Source organism: Canis aureus, chromosome 23 (assembly GCF_053574225.1).
Source record: "Canis aureus isolate CA01 chromosome 23, VMU_Caureus_v.1.0, whole genome shotgun sequence".
Classification (NCBI taxonomy): Eukaryota; Metazoa; Chordata; class Mammalia; order Carnivora; family Canidae; genus Canis; species Canis aureus.
Genome location: NC_135633.1, coordinates 35,880,884 through 35,895,380, shown reverse-complemented (window position 1 = coordinate 35,895,380; position 14,497 = coordinate 35,880,884). Strand labels below are relative to the sequence as shown.

The window sequence follows — 14,497 nt, the reverse complement described above, 5'->3', positions numbered from 1 at the left end:
AACAACGGCTCAGAGAAAGAATTCAACAAATATTTGCCACTGCTATTATTATCAATGTGCTTATCAAATTGGAGAACAGATACACTTTGAGTTACCGGAGAAGAGAGAAGAACTCTGCTGAGCTTCTTCGGCTGGTGGAAGAACCTCTCTCTCCTCCTCCCTATTCCACTTAGTGAGCAATGACCTAACCTTCAGTATCCAGTTCACATTTCACTTCTTGCTCTCCTCTGCAGCAGAAGTTATTCTGCCTTCCTGATGCCTCTCTAGTATCTTGCGCACACTGTCAAAATATACTAGTAACTTAAGAATCTCTCTCTGTCACTGAATTGTGAGATCCTTTGCAGTTTATGACAGCTCCAGCTCCTAGCACAGTGCCTGGCATATACATGTGCTCAACATATATTTGGTGGATGAATAAATGGAAGTAACTCCATAGAATAGAGGGGTTTGGAGTAGTCAGGAGAGCCTGAGGGAAGAAGGTCCATGAGGAATGAGTAACATCAGAAGTGCTTAGACAGATAGTAATGGAAACAAAGGGAAAGGGTACCCAGGTGGCTCACTGGTTGCGCGTCTGTCTGCCTTTGGCTCAGGTCATGGTCCTGGGGGTCCTTGGGTCAAGTCCCGCAGCAGGCTCCCTACTGGGAGCCTGCTTCTTCTCCCTCTGCCTCTGTCTCTGTATCTCTCATGAATACATAAATAAAATCTTTTTTTAAAAAAAGGAAACAAAGGGAAAGACAAAAATTTGTTACTTTATTTTTTTTTAAGATTTTATTTTTTTATTTATTTGAGGGAGAAAGAGCATGAGCAGGGGTGAGGGGAGAGGGAGAGAGCAAAATCTCAAGCAGATTCCCTGCTGAGTGAGGGGCTCGATCCCACAACCCTGACATCATGACCTGAGCCAAAATCAAGAGTGGGATGTCCAACTGGTGCTCCAACCTTTTGTTACTTTCTATTGGTATAAATCAATGGATGGATTTAAGAAAGGATTTTCTCCTCAGCCAAGTAGGATAAATCAGCATACAGCTTCCCTGCTGGCCTCATGGGATCATACCACCTTCAGTGTAAGTGGGTAGGCCCAGCCAGTAAAGTGAAGAGGAGCACTTGAGGAAGTTGCAGAACTGGTATTCCTGAGAATGAAAAAATGAAACTGAGGAGTGATACGCTCCCTGCAAGTGAACATACTACTTCATACTACTGCACAGCATTCACTGTTATCAGAGCCCCTACTGGAGTCGTCATGGAAATCCCATTGCTTGAACCATTGGAGAAGAATAAAGCAACAGAGATTATGTTTCAGAAAGAAAGTATAAAATTCCACAGAAAGTAATTTGCCTGCAGAAGTTCTTAGCAATGATTACCGTGGCTGTATGCTGAAAGCAGAGTGGAATGAATACTTGGAATCTTTGCAGTCACAAGAAAGGCAGTACTGCATTGTGACTAAGGGCTCAACTCTGAAGCTAACTGCTTGGGAATGAAACTTGGCCCATGAATCATAGCTGTATAAATCCTGGAGCAAGTGATCAACCTCTCTATACTTCAATTTCCTTATGTTTAAAGTGTGGACACAGTTTGATGTGTGCTGATGATATGTGGAAAGCACTGAGAATGGGAATCCATGTAAATCACTTCTAAAAGCACCTGCCTTGTAGGTTAGCATTTAACAAACGATAATTTTTTAAAATGCTATTATGGAGTGCCTCGCTGGCTCAGTCGGTAGCATATGCGACTCTTTGTTCTCGGGGTTATGAATTCAAGCCTCGTACTGGTTCAGTATAGAGGTTGCTTTAAAAAATAGAATTTTTTACAATGCTATTATTTTTAGCAAGTCTCTGTTATCAATTTTGCTCCATGAATCATTCTGGGGCACTGTGGGAAGTGCAAAAGAAAACTTTAAGACAAGATCATGTTCCTCGCAGAGTTAGGCTAACAAATAAGGCAATTAAAGAACTCTTGAGTCCCAAACTAGGTGATTCTGGGTAAGGACTGAAACAGTCCAAGAATAAGCTAACCTGGTGGATGCCTAATTAAATTCATGAGAATTTAAAAATAATTCCAAAAAATTAAAAGTAAATAAATAAATAATAAAAATAATTCCAGTGTGCCCCATTGATGAGAATCTGGTGAAAATGAGTGAAGTTGGGAATAAAGATTTTTAGTTTTTTGCCTAGTGCTGTTTTCAGAGCCTATGGGTTATTGTATAAGCCATTGTATTTTGTGGCTGGGGGTGCCTGGGTGACTCAGTTGGTTAAGTGTCTGCCTTCAGCTCAGCTTATGATCTCAGAGTCCTGGGATCGAGCCCCCCTTTGAGCCCCACACTGAGCTCTGCATTCCATCGGGCTCCCTCTCCAGTGAGGAGTCTGCTTTTCCCTCTCCCTTTGCTCCTTCCCCTGCTCTCTCTTTCTCTCTCAAATAAAATCTTTTTTTGAAAAAAGATGAAATGCTGGACAATTCAAGAATTATGAAGCAATTAATTGGAATCATATAGCCTGCAATTTCCTATGGAATCTACCACACAAAATGGTGCACAAATTGAAAAAAAAAAAGAATGACACGTTGTCAGAATGCTTTGCTGAATTTTATTATCTCTAGCACTAGTCGAAAATATTAAGAGCTATTTCAATGCAGACCAAATTGCTAAGGGACCATCAGAGGGCTTGCCACATAGAAGGACATAGTAGTCATTCAATAAATAAATAATGGAGAAAGTGAATAATGAAAAATAATAAATTTATTAATAAAGTGAAAAAAAATGAATGATTGGCCCACTAGCTGACAGTAGCAAAAAGGTTCCATCAGCTACAGTGAACTTGAAGAAAACCATTTCGATCCTTTCATCAACTATAGCTATGACCCAGTGACCAGACAGTTTCAGGTTTGCAAGGCAGGATGGCTTGTGGGATAAACTCAGCTGTAGTGGTCAACAGAGTGCAACAGCACCATCTTTGGTGTTTGATTCTCTGATACTTTCATTCTCCCCGTTTGAGGTCGTGTCCACATAATCCTGGAATACTTTGAATCTTAGCAGCAAATAGATCCATACTACCCCTTCCTCCAAAGCCCTATATCCAGAAAGATAACCTCCCTGCCCCAACATCATTCACACACACACACACACACACACACACACACACACACTATTCTGGAGCCAGTTTGATGGTCTCCAGGCCATTTAGAGAACACCTGTCAATAGTAACAGATTATAGCTGAAATCACAGTCTCTTTTTTAAATGGATCAGAGCAGTGCTGCTGAAATAATCATGAGTTACTCAGGAAGAATACTTTGGCCAATTATTTTACAATGTCTCTGGTTATGATGCTCTGAAGTGTAAATATAGTATTTTCATAATTTATTGTTGTCTCATAGCTCTAGATTTTAATGTAAAAGAAATAGAAGCGTATACTTTTATGACAAATAACTTTTCTTGGAAAAGCTAGTCTTCAAGCAGAGAATTTGACAGAGAAAAACTAAAACTTAATTTCTCAGTTGTAGGATGTATCTGTGTTCTCTTTTAATTCGATTAAATAAATTGTGTTTCTAGCTAATGGATTTATAATGTAGCTTTTTCATGGAAGGCTTACATTGTAATGGGGTAATGGAGAGTGTAGGGGGCGTTGCGGGGGAAAAGCAGATAGGAGACATCATTGGGACGGATTATAAATTAAGAATAAATCGTTGCTGGTGAAAATGTCACTCAATCAGTACAGATCATGTTGAAAACAATTTGGCAATATGTCAAAATTTTTAACTCTCCACAATTTTTAACTCAATAATTCGACTTCTAGAAATCTATCCCAAGGAAATAATTTGGAACAAAATATATTAAAGTCATTGCATCATTAGGTACTTAAAAATGAAAAATGATAGAAATGCCTGACAAGGTAGGAATGTGTAAGCCAACTATAATAACCTACTTGATAAAATATTAAATTGTCATTGTGTTTATAAGATATATTGGTTTAGTCTTCATTTCTTCTGGGTTTTTGTTTTGTTTCATTTTTTTCTAAGTAGACTCCACACATGATGTGGGGCTTGAACTCAAGACCTTGAGATCAAGAGTCACATGCTCTACCAACTGAGCTAGCCAAGCACAGCATTTGTAGTCTCCATTTCTTTTGATGTTTTTTCTAATTTTGGTATCAAAGTAAAGGTGGCCTCACAGAATAAATTCCATCTTTTGGAAGAGTTTGTGAAGAATTGGCATTTATTCTTTTTTAAATGTTTACTAAAATTCAGCAGAGAAGCCATCGCCATGGGCTTTTCTTTATAGATAATTTTTTTAATTGTTGATTCAATCTATTTGTTATAAATGTATTCAGAGTTCTTTTTCTTCTTGAGTCAGTTTTGGTAGTTTGTGTCTTTCTGGAAATTTGTCCATTTCATCTAAGTTATCTAACTTATTGGTATACAACTGTTCATAGTACGCCTTAAAAATGTTTTTATTTCTGTAAGGTCAGTAATAATGTCCCTTTCATTCCTGATTTCTATAATGATTCTTTTTTTTTTTCTTAGCCAATCTAATGATTTATCAATTTTGTAATATTTTCAAAGAACTAACTTGGTTTGATTGATTTTTGTTTATTTTTCTATTCCTTAGTTTACTAAGTTCTGCTCTAATTTTATTATTGCCTTTTTCTTATTGTTTTAGGTTTAGTTTGATCATTTTTTTTCCAGTGTCCAAAGGTGGAAGATGAGATATTTGATTTCAGATCTTTATTAATGTAAAATGTATAGAATTTTATAGCTATAAATTTCCCTCTAAGTACTGCTTTATCTAATAATGTCTTTATTTTCATTCATTTAACAGTAGTTTCTAGTTCTCTTGTAATTTTTTTTGACCCGTTGGCTATTTAGGAGAGTGTTGTTCGTTTTTTGTTTGTTTTGTTTTGTTTTGTTTTGTTATCTTCACATGTTTGGGAATTTCCTAAATTTCTTTTTGTTATTAATTTCTGATTTCTTCCCATTGTTTTGCACTCTTAAAGCTGATGCTTCCAAAGACTCCCTAATGATATGGGAAGGTGCTTCTGTTCTCATTAAAATAATTGGCCCCATTTAGTGAGCTTTACTAAGTGTCAGGCACTATAATAAGAGCTTATCACATTATCACATTTAAATACTCACAACTGAGGCTGAGATTAAATATCATTTCTAAGATCATGCATCTAAATTTCAAAATATTCTAAAAAAAGAAGAAAAAAAATAAATTTCAAAATATTTTCCCATAAGACTTTACTATATGTTACAATAGTAAAAAAAAAAAAAAAATCAATTTAAAATTCTGTAGACCATATAATATGTCTCCCTGGAAGAGAAATGATTTGTTAATAGAAAAGTATTTTTAACAAACTAGCCTATTAGTTAGGAAAATGAATAAAATTTGATTAGGGGAAAAAGAAAATGAAAATTAAATGATAATTTTATTGAAGGTATTAATACTACTAAAATCCTTTAAACTTTCTATTTATTCAATTGTGGACCATAGAGCTAAAAATGTGATACTATGCAAAAATGCATACAAGCAAATAGCTGAGCCACCACATTTTTATTACTAGTAATAAATAGCAACTAAAAGTAAATCAGATTATAGAGCATAGAATTATGAGATAAAATTCATGAGCAAGGGACGCCTGGGTGACTCAGTGGTTGAGCATCTGCCTTCAACTCAGGGCATGATCCTGGGGTTCTGGGATCTAGTCCCACATCTGGCTCCCCACGAGGAGCCTGCTTCTTCCTCTGCCTGTGTCTCTGCCTCTCTCTGTGTGTCTCTCATAAATAAATAAATAAAATATTAAAAAATATTCATGAGAAAACAAATTCTAAGAGATAATAATTGCAGAGAAAAGCAATAAATTCAAATATCACTCATTTGGCTATGATCTTACTCCTCTGTTACTTCTCCCTCTTTTCTCCAGATGTTTGTTATTCTCTTGCTCCTACTCCTCCTTTTTTTGCCAGAAGTTTCTCCCCCTATTACCAATGAGAATCATCACTCAACTCAAAACTTTGGTTCACGCATTCACCTGATGAATATTTATTGAGTACCTATCTTGCTCTAGATCCTGAGATACAGAAATGAAAATGATATAGTTCCAGCTCTGAGATCATAATGTAGTAGGAAAGAAATGTGTAAAAATGAGTGGCATTCACTGTGACAGCCTTGGTAGGACATCTGAGCATAACCTTGAAAATGTATCCAGTGATTCATGTGATGGGCAAAGAGGAAAGCATTCTTATAACCACCACCTGAGTCTACATCTACATAAATGTAGATGATCTATATATATTTAAGAGGGTGGCCTAAGGTAAAAGTATATTTTGGGGGAGGGTCATGTTCTAACCACGATAAAGATGGATAAGACATAGTTTATTACTTCCTCAACTGCTGATTTGATTTCTACCACCATGGCTTAGTTTTTCCTGTTCTAGAACTTGTTATAATTGAAGTCATTCATTAGTATTTTTTTGTGTCTGCCTTCCATCACTCAACATAATGCTTTTGAGATGCATCCATGTTGTTGCCTTTTATTGGTGAAGTAGTTCAATTCTCTTTATTGCTGAGTAACATAACACTATACTGTGTTTATCAGTATACCACAGCTTATGACTTCACCTATTGAGGGACATCAGGGGGGATCCCTGGGTGGCACAGCGGTTTGGCGCCTGCCTTTGGCCCAGGGCGCGATCCTGGAGATCCGGGATCGAATCCCACCTCGGGCTCCCGGTGCATGGAGCCTGCTTCTCCCTCTGCCTGTGTCTCTGCCTCTCTCTCTCTCTCTCTGTGTGACTATCGTAGATTAAAAAAAAACAAAAAAACAAAAAACTGATGGACATTAGGGTTGTTTCTTGTTTGAAGTCATAAATATTCTAGTACATGCCTTTTTGTGGCATATGTTTTTCTCTTGTATAAATATCTAAAGGTGACTTCCTGAACTTTGCTATATGATTAACTTTATAGGAGACTGCCAAACTATTTCTCAAAGTGGCTATATCCTTTTACATTCCCACCAATAATTTTTGTAAGAGTTCTAATTCCTTCATATCCTTACCAACACCTAATATGGTTAGTCTTTTTTATTTTATCCACTCTAGTGGGTATTGAGATGGTATCTTGCTTTGACTTCAATTTGCTTTGCCCTCATGACTAATGATGTTTTTCATATGTTTTTTGACCATTTGTATATCTTATGTTAGGTATCCAATCAAGTCTTTTGCCCATTTTTTATTGGATGGCTTTTCTTTTTTTGTTCAATTGTAAGAATTTTTAAATATTCTAAATAAAAATCCTTTATCAGGTATATGTATTGTAAAATTGTTTCCCAGTTTGTGGATTGCCTTTTCACTTTCTTAATGATTTCTTCTGAAGAGCAAAAGTTTTCATTGATGATGAAATCCAATTTACCAATTTTTTATTTATCATTTGTGCTATTATGTTCCATTGAAGAAATCTCCATCTAGCTCCGATTACAAATATATTCTCTATTTTCTTCTAGAAATTTTGTAGTTTAAGCTTTTGAATTGGCTCTGCAATTCATCTCTAGAAAATTTTTGTGTGTGGCACAAGTTATCAAGAAAAATTTCAAATTTATAAAATATCTGGAAAGAATATAATTATGAGCCTTTGGATCCATTACTCAGCTTCAACAAGAATCAAATCACAGTCAGTCTTGTTTTGCACATTCTTATATGTATGACGTGTGTGTGTGTGTGTGTGTGTGTGTGTAGAAGATATATGAAGTATATTTCTAAAATTACAATATTTTTTTTGTTTGACCCAGAATTTAATCCAGGACCACACTTCCTTAATCTCCTTTAATCTACCTTTTTATGTTTTTCAAAACATTGACATTTTAAGAGGATGGCTCTTAATTTTAATTTTTCTGAATATTTCTTCATGGTTAGTTTCACCCAATGTATTTTTGGCAAGAATACTACATCAGTGATATTGTATACTTCTCAATTCTTTCTATCAGGAGGCACATGGTGTCAGGTTATCCCACTTTTCAGTGATGCTATGTTTGATCCCTTGGTTAAGGTGATATCTGCCAGATAATTCTACAAGAAAGGCTCTTTTACTCACCTTTTTAATAATTAAATGATCTGCAAGGAGCTAAATATCATGTTCCTCAATAAATTTTCAATAAATAGTCTTAGCAACTACTGATGATTTTTGCCTGAATTGATTATTATTATGGTAGCTGAAAAATGGTTTTCTGGCTTTACCATTCCTTCTATAGTTGTCATTCTACTATAAAAAAAAAAAAAAAAAAAAAACTTTCTCTTCCTTCTCATTTTTGATTACTTAATTAAAGTAGTTTTGGTAATATCTCTGGACTCATGAATTTCTTTTTTAATTCAGTGTGTTACATTCAATTACTGTCATTATTCATTTTAACATTCAAATTATCTAAGTTTGGTGGGTATAATCACTTTTAAACTGGCTTTGGTGTCTGTTTGACATGCCACCATTAGTTTTAGGTTTTTTAAGCTTTATATTGTTTTTATGTTTATGTCTAGTCCGTCTTAATTTTCCAATCCAACAAAATATTTCAGATTCAATTTATACTTTCCCTGCTTATGGAATGAGCTGTTTCTTAAAAAAAAAAAAACACTAGTTCCTTTTTTGTGGAAAATGGTATTTAGAAAACAAAATCTGAGCACCAGGTTTGCTTTTTGTTCCTAGGGTATCACTACATCTAGACTCCTTTAGTGGACAAAGAGAAGAAATAAAGTTTTTTAGAAAATCTTAAATTTATGTTGGGTGCCTTTAATTACTATTCACCATCATAAAATTCTTTCTGTCTTTTCCCCATTTCACATTTGTAGCTCACTCTTCTTTCACAGTGACCTCACTTCCCAGCAACATACATGTGTTTACTCACTTGCTCATTACTCACATACCAAATGGTTTCAGAATTCAACAAACAATAAACCTGCTAAGTGAAGATCAAGATTTCTTTATACTTCTGTCATTAGAATATATTCTGAAGGTAGTCATAGTATTATGTTCCTTTCCTACTTTCTGAAGCAAATCCAGTGTGTCAAATCATTTCAACTGTAAATATTTTAATATAGCATGACCACAATGCCATTATACACACATAAAAATTAACAATTACTGAATTAATAAATATCCTGTTTTTTTTTTCAGGTCTCAAATTGACTCATAAATACCATAAATGATTTTATCATTTTGTTTTGTTTTACAATTTATTTACACCAGAAGTGAAATCTACTGTAATTGATTGAGCCATCCTAAGTCTCTACTGCTTTATATGTTTTCCCTCCATTTTTTTGGTTTCCTTTCATTTTTTTATACTTAAGAAACCAGGTCCTTTGTCTTTACTCCAGATTTTCTTTATAGTATAATTTATCATGTTTCTCTGTCTCTTTATTTCTATAAACTAGTAGTTGGTTGAAAGGCTTAATTATATTCAGATTCATTGGGGAGAGAAGGATTTTGTTTTCTTTACTTTTAAGAATAGAAATTTACAAAACTATTCTATAGTAATATTTTGTTCTCTCATCAGGAAGCATATATCATCTGATTATCTTTTTTGTGTGTGGTGTTACTAGTTATTGGAGCTCAATGGAACCCTTTTTGAATTGACAATGTTCTAGACACATATATGTGTACACACATCCATATAGACACATTTCTGGAAACAAATGTATCTCAAGCCAACTCTTGTCTTTTCTTTAATAATCTCTTTGTTTCGTTCTTACTTTTTCTTGAATCTCTTTGTTTTAAAATTATCTTTTCTATATAAAAACAAGATATGTATAGAACAAAGTGATGGCCCAAATTTATAGTAACAACCTTCCAAAGGGAATACAGTTATCTTAGAGGAGAGGAGACAAGAATAAATTAGGAGGAAAGAAGCATTTCTAAAAGATAAAGAGGTCACAGAAATTGTGTTATCTAGGCTTAGTACAAATTTCAATCTAAATTCTCCCAGGGGGGACACCTGGGTGGCTCAGCGGTTGAGCGTCTGCCTTTGGCCCAGGGCGTGATCCTGGGGTCCCGGGATCAAGTCCCACATCAGGCTCCCTGCATGGAGCCTGCTTCTCCTCTATCTGCCTGTATCTCTGCCTCTCTCTCTCTGTGTCTCTCATGAATAAATAAATTAAAAAAATAATAATAAAATAAAAAATAAATTCTCCCAGGGAACATTCATATCATGAAAGCAACATTTTAGAGCTAAGAAACATTTGAGATTTGAAAAATGTGAACAAAAATATGAAAAGAGAAACTGACACATATCCCTGTTTTTAAAATTTTCTGCATGAAAAAGATGAAAATACATTGATTCATTCATGTGTCTTTAAGAACATGGGATTCAAGTGGAAGCAGCAGCAATTTGAGTTTTTGTTTTGTTTCCTTTCTTTCTTCATGAAGGACGTATTATCTTAAGCCAGTTCAGCAATGACATTACAACTTAGGGTCATGCTGGGCAGTTTCATGCCCTTGGCCTAACAACCTAGAGATTTTTGAGTGACAGTGATAATATGCTGACTCCTGGTATGGATGTTCTAATGTCTGTCACAACATGAAGGGTATTCATTTAATAGAGAAACAGCAGAATCAGATAAACAAGGTGTGTATATCTGATTGATTACAAGGGTTGGAGACGGGTTTTCAATTCATTCTATTCAATATAAAAAAAATTCGCTCTAAAAAAATTTAAAACATGCTGTGTTTGTTTCCTCCCATCCTATGGTTTACGGGTCGGGGAGAGGTTTCTTTTTTTAATGGCTTTATTGAGATATAATTCACATAGTTTACAATTCACCCACTTAAAGTGTACAATTCAGTGTTTTTTAGTATATTCATAGGGTTATGCAACCATCACCACAATCTAATTTTAGAACATTTCATCTCCCCTAAAACTAACACCATACTCATCAGCTATCACTTCCTACTCTCTGTATACCCTATCCCCAACCCTAACCAACCACTAATCTACTTTGTCTCTATAGATTTGCCTGTTGTGTGAACAATCACCTTTTAATTGCCATTAATAGCTTGCCCCACTGAAATTCTTTTTATTTTTTACATTATCATAAGAATAAGAACAATAGAATAGAGCCCTCAAAAATATGAATGAGTGTCAAAGGTTAACAACCTACAAAAGTATTGTTGAATCCATAACTTCTGATGGCTTCAATAAATAACTGCCAAACTGTAAAGCTGTGGGAATGATGACAGATTATGGTATCATGAAAGTCAACTGCTAACAATTTTAAATAAATATTTGAAACAGGCTTGGATTACAGAAGCTTTTCTTGCTCCTAAAAGCAGCAATATCTGCAACAAGTAATATTTGCAAATTCAAATCCTGACTTTACCTCTCATCAACTATGTGACTTTGGACAAGTACAGAATATTTGTAAACTTCAGTTTCCTCATCTGTAACATGAGGAAAATGATGATGCCAACCTCTTGAAGTTAGTGTGGAGATTAGCAAAGGTAGAGCTTTTAGAACCAAGCCTTGCACATAATAAGTACTCAATAAATGGTAGTCGTTGTATCACTTTTGTTCATAAGAACTCAGTGATTCAGGCCAAATTCTAAAATGGAATTCTTAGTTATGCCAACTTGCCACTTACCACATGTGATTGGTATTTTCAAAGTCTCGATTCAAGGAAGTTTCCTGCCATGAAAGGATTAGATCGAGATCTAAGATATAGCAGTGTAGAGAAAAAATAGCACTGATCAAGTATGTTTAACAGAGCTGTAAACCAGCCTTCAGTTGCTTTAGAGTTATGTGCTCTATAAATAGTAAAAGTGCTAATTTATTATTCTCACCTAACACTCATGTAACAGATTTTCCTTTTTTCAAATTTAAAAGAAAATTACCAGTGACAAAAAGCTTATATAATGGTATTATACATGTCTAATAAAAAATAAAGACTAGTGTTAGAACATTATAAGCCACGTATAACCTCTTACATTTGAAATGTTTAGCTAAGATCCTAAACATGTGACTTTTAAGTCTGTGAGTGTGAACAGAAGTTGTGATTTGGTTTTGTGTCCATAAATGTAAGGCCATTTAACAACTGATAATTCTATTACCTACTCTAATTCCAATACAAAATGACCTTGGACAATAAGACTAATACATTGGATAATTTTATTTTTGAGCAATTATGTATTTTCTGTTCTCTTAAAAATGTGGTGCTAAATATTATTAGATCCCAATCAGATGACTCATGATACACAACATTTTCATAATTGGGAAATGTTAACACATTATACAGTCCTTGCTTTGAAAAGAAAAAAGAATTAATCACAGACAACACATTTTCATTTTCCTTTGATCCCATGAGACAAGTTAAATGATGTGGTTTGCATGTGGCCCCATTTTGACCCTAAAACACCTCCATGCTGTCCATCTGTGTCTACATTTCAACCCCAGGCTTTATTCCTTTGGGCATTGTTTCATATTTGCATGAAAATTTGTAATTTTTTTTTGCATGACAAGTCATCCATGATGTTGAAGTTAAATGTCTAACATATCTTGCAATATCACATGTCATTAATTCTTACATAATTTTTTTCTTTTATTTTCAGTTACTGAAGTTTAAAATGCTTGAAATGTAAAAGTGGCATGAAACTGGAGTGATGCAAGAATATTTAATGTTCCTTTAAGGATTTACCATTTTTTAGCTGGGAAAATTTGGGGGGAGTTCCCAGCCTTGTCCCTGGACACAAATCTTTAATGGCAAGTGTGACAGAACTATATTGAACATAATAAAGTGCTGTCAGTGGAGTAATAAATTCTGAAGTAATATTTCTTTTTACCCTGAGAACGTATATCTAATACTTGGTATGTTAAGCATAAAATATATTCCTTAATTTCAAAAATTATTCAAGATTTGACTTACTGTTTTTTTCCCAGAATCTTCTTAATGGAACATAAAAATCAAGCTCCACTGATTTTGGTGAGATTCCCAGCACCAAACAAAGTAATAAATTACTGAATGACAGCACTGACATTTTAGCAATTTAATTTTTCTTAAATAAACATGATGACCAAAATGGATATTTGATATAGGAGCACATGATTATACAAAGAAAATAAGTTATTTCCACTGTTTAGTCAAGCTTCACACCCATAAGGGCATGCAACTGATTCCCACCAATGGATAAAATATATACATCCAAACAAGACCTTTTCCTTCCAAATAGTCACCCTGCTGGCCCTATATTTATTCTTACCAGCTGCCATTGCTAAAACTATTTTAGGATACCCCTGTCAAATTTCCATCAGAGTCTTTGGCACATTCATTTTAATGCCTATGTGGTAACGAATCTTGCTCTTTGGAGAGTAACTCTCAGACCCAGTCAAATAAGTATGGTAATCAAGCTGGTGAAACATTTTTTAAATGATATGTGAATATGAATTTACTAAGACTTGCATAGCTTCTAAAATGACTGTGAACACATTTCCCGAAGAAGAAACCCCACAAAGCATTTACATAATAGCAACAGTGGGAATAAATGAAATTTTCTTAAGGAGTCTTCTCAGCAAGCAAATGAATGAGTTCGAATATATGTATTAGATTATGTATACCTGTCTTACTTTTAATTCAGCCTCATTTAACCTAATGAAGTGGTTTACATTTTTAAGGACACTCCTTCTTACAGTATTTTTTATCATGTCAGAATATAGATGAGTAACCATTATTTCTCCCTTGCTCAAGTGAATATCAAGTTAGAATCTTTCAAGATCAGATTTTGGTTGACAGTATCCTAGCTGTCACCAACTAGCTCTGTGATATTAGCAAGGGACTCAACCTCTCTGTGCCGTTGGCCTCCTGTTTCCAAGATGAGGGTGTGAAGCTCATGTGTCTTTAAAATCTCTTTTGAATGAATAATGATCGTGGATCTATGTGTGATACTATAAATATCCTATACCATACATCTACACACTCCTTTGTGTGTTTTAAATTAAATCCAGGCTGAAGTAACTCACATTCAACTTACTAAAAATGACATCCAGGTACTAATGTGCCTAGTATCTCTAAGAAAGTTTTTTCTACCTGATGATAATGAAGATAAAAAAGATGATGTTAAAAAAAAAAAAAGATGATGTTTGTATAGCACTTTATGTTTACCCTGCCTTACTTGAGTTTCACATCCTAAGCGCTATTATTATCCTCCATTATGCAGATGAAGAAGATACTGAGGTTCAGAGAGATTTAGTTTAGATTTAGGTGATGGACTAACAAGCTGTAGAGCCAGGACAGAGCTCTGGGTCGTCTGCTTACAATTTAAGACTTTTCCTTCATCATCATTTGCCTGCAACTAGTCTTTTCACTAGGAGACATTTTTTCCCAAAGTGTCATCATTAAGAATTTACATTCCTTGTAGATAAAATCTGCCTTTAGGAACCCTCTGGCACCTCTTTAGACTATCTACTTGCGTCACTACAGCTCTCTCTGCTTTTACAAACTAGTTGTTTTGTCAGCATGAGTGTGACAACAATTAGACGTCCC

At 34.7% G+C, this 14,497-nt stretch overlaps 1 protein-coding gene and 1 long non-coding RNA gene across 34 annotated transcripts in view; one reads left to right on the top strand and one right to left on the bottom strand.

The window, feature by feature from the left end:
* Positions 1 to 14,497, top strand: part of DLG2 (discs large MAGUK scaffold protein 2) — a 1,979,996-nt gene that overhangs the window by 1,935,250 nt on the left and 30,249 nt on the right. The gene's annotated exons all lie outside the window — the stretch shown is intronic.
* The window catches only part of LOC144294998 (uncharacterized), a 38,503-nt gene that overhangs the window by 5,723 nt on the left and 18,283 nt on the right, over positions 1 to 14,497 (bottom strand). The window lies entirely within an intron of this gene.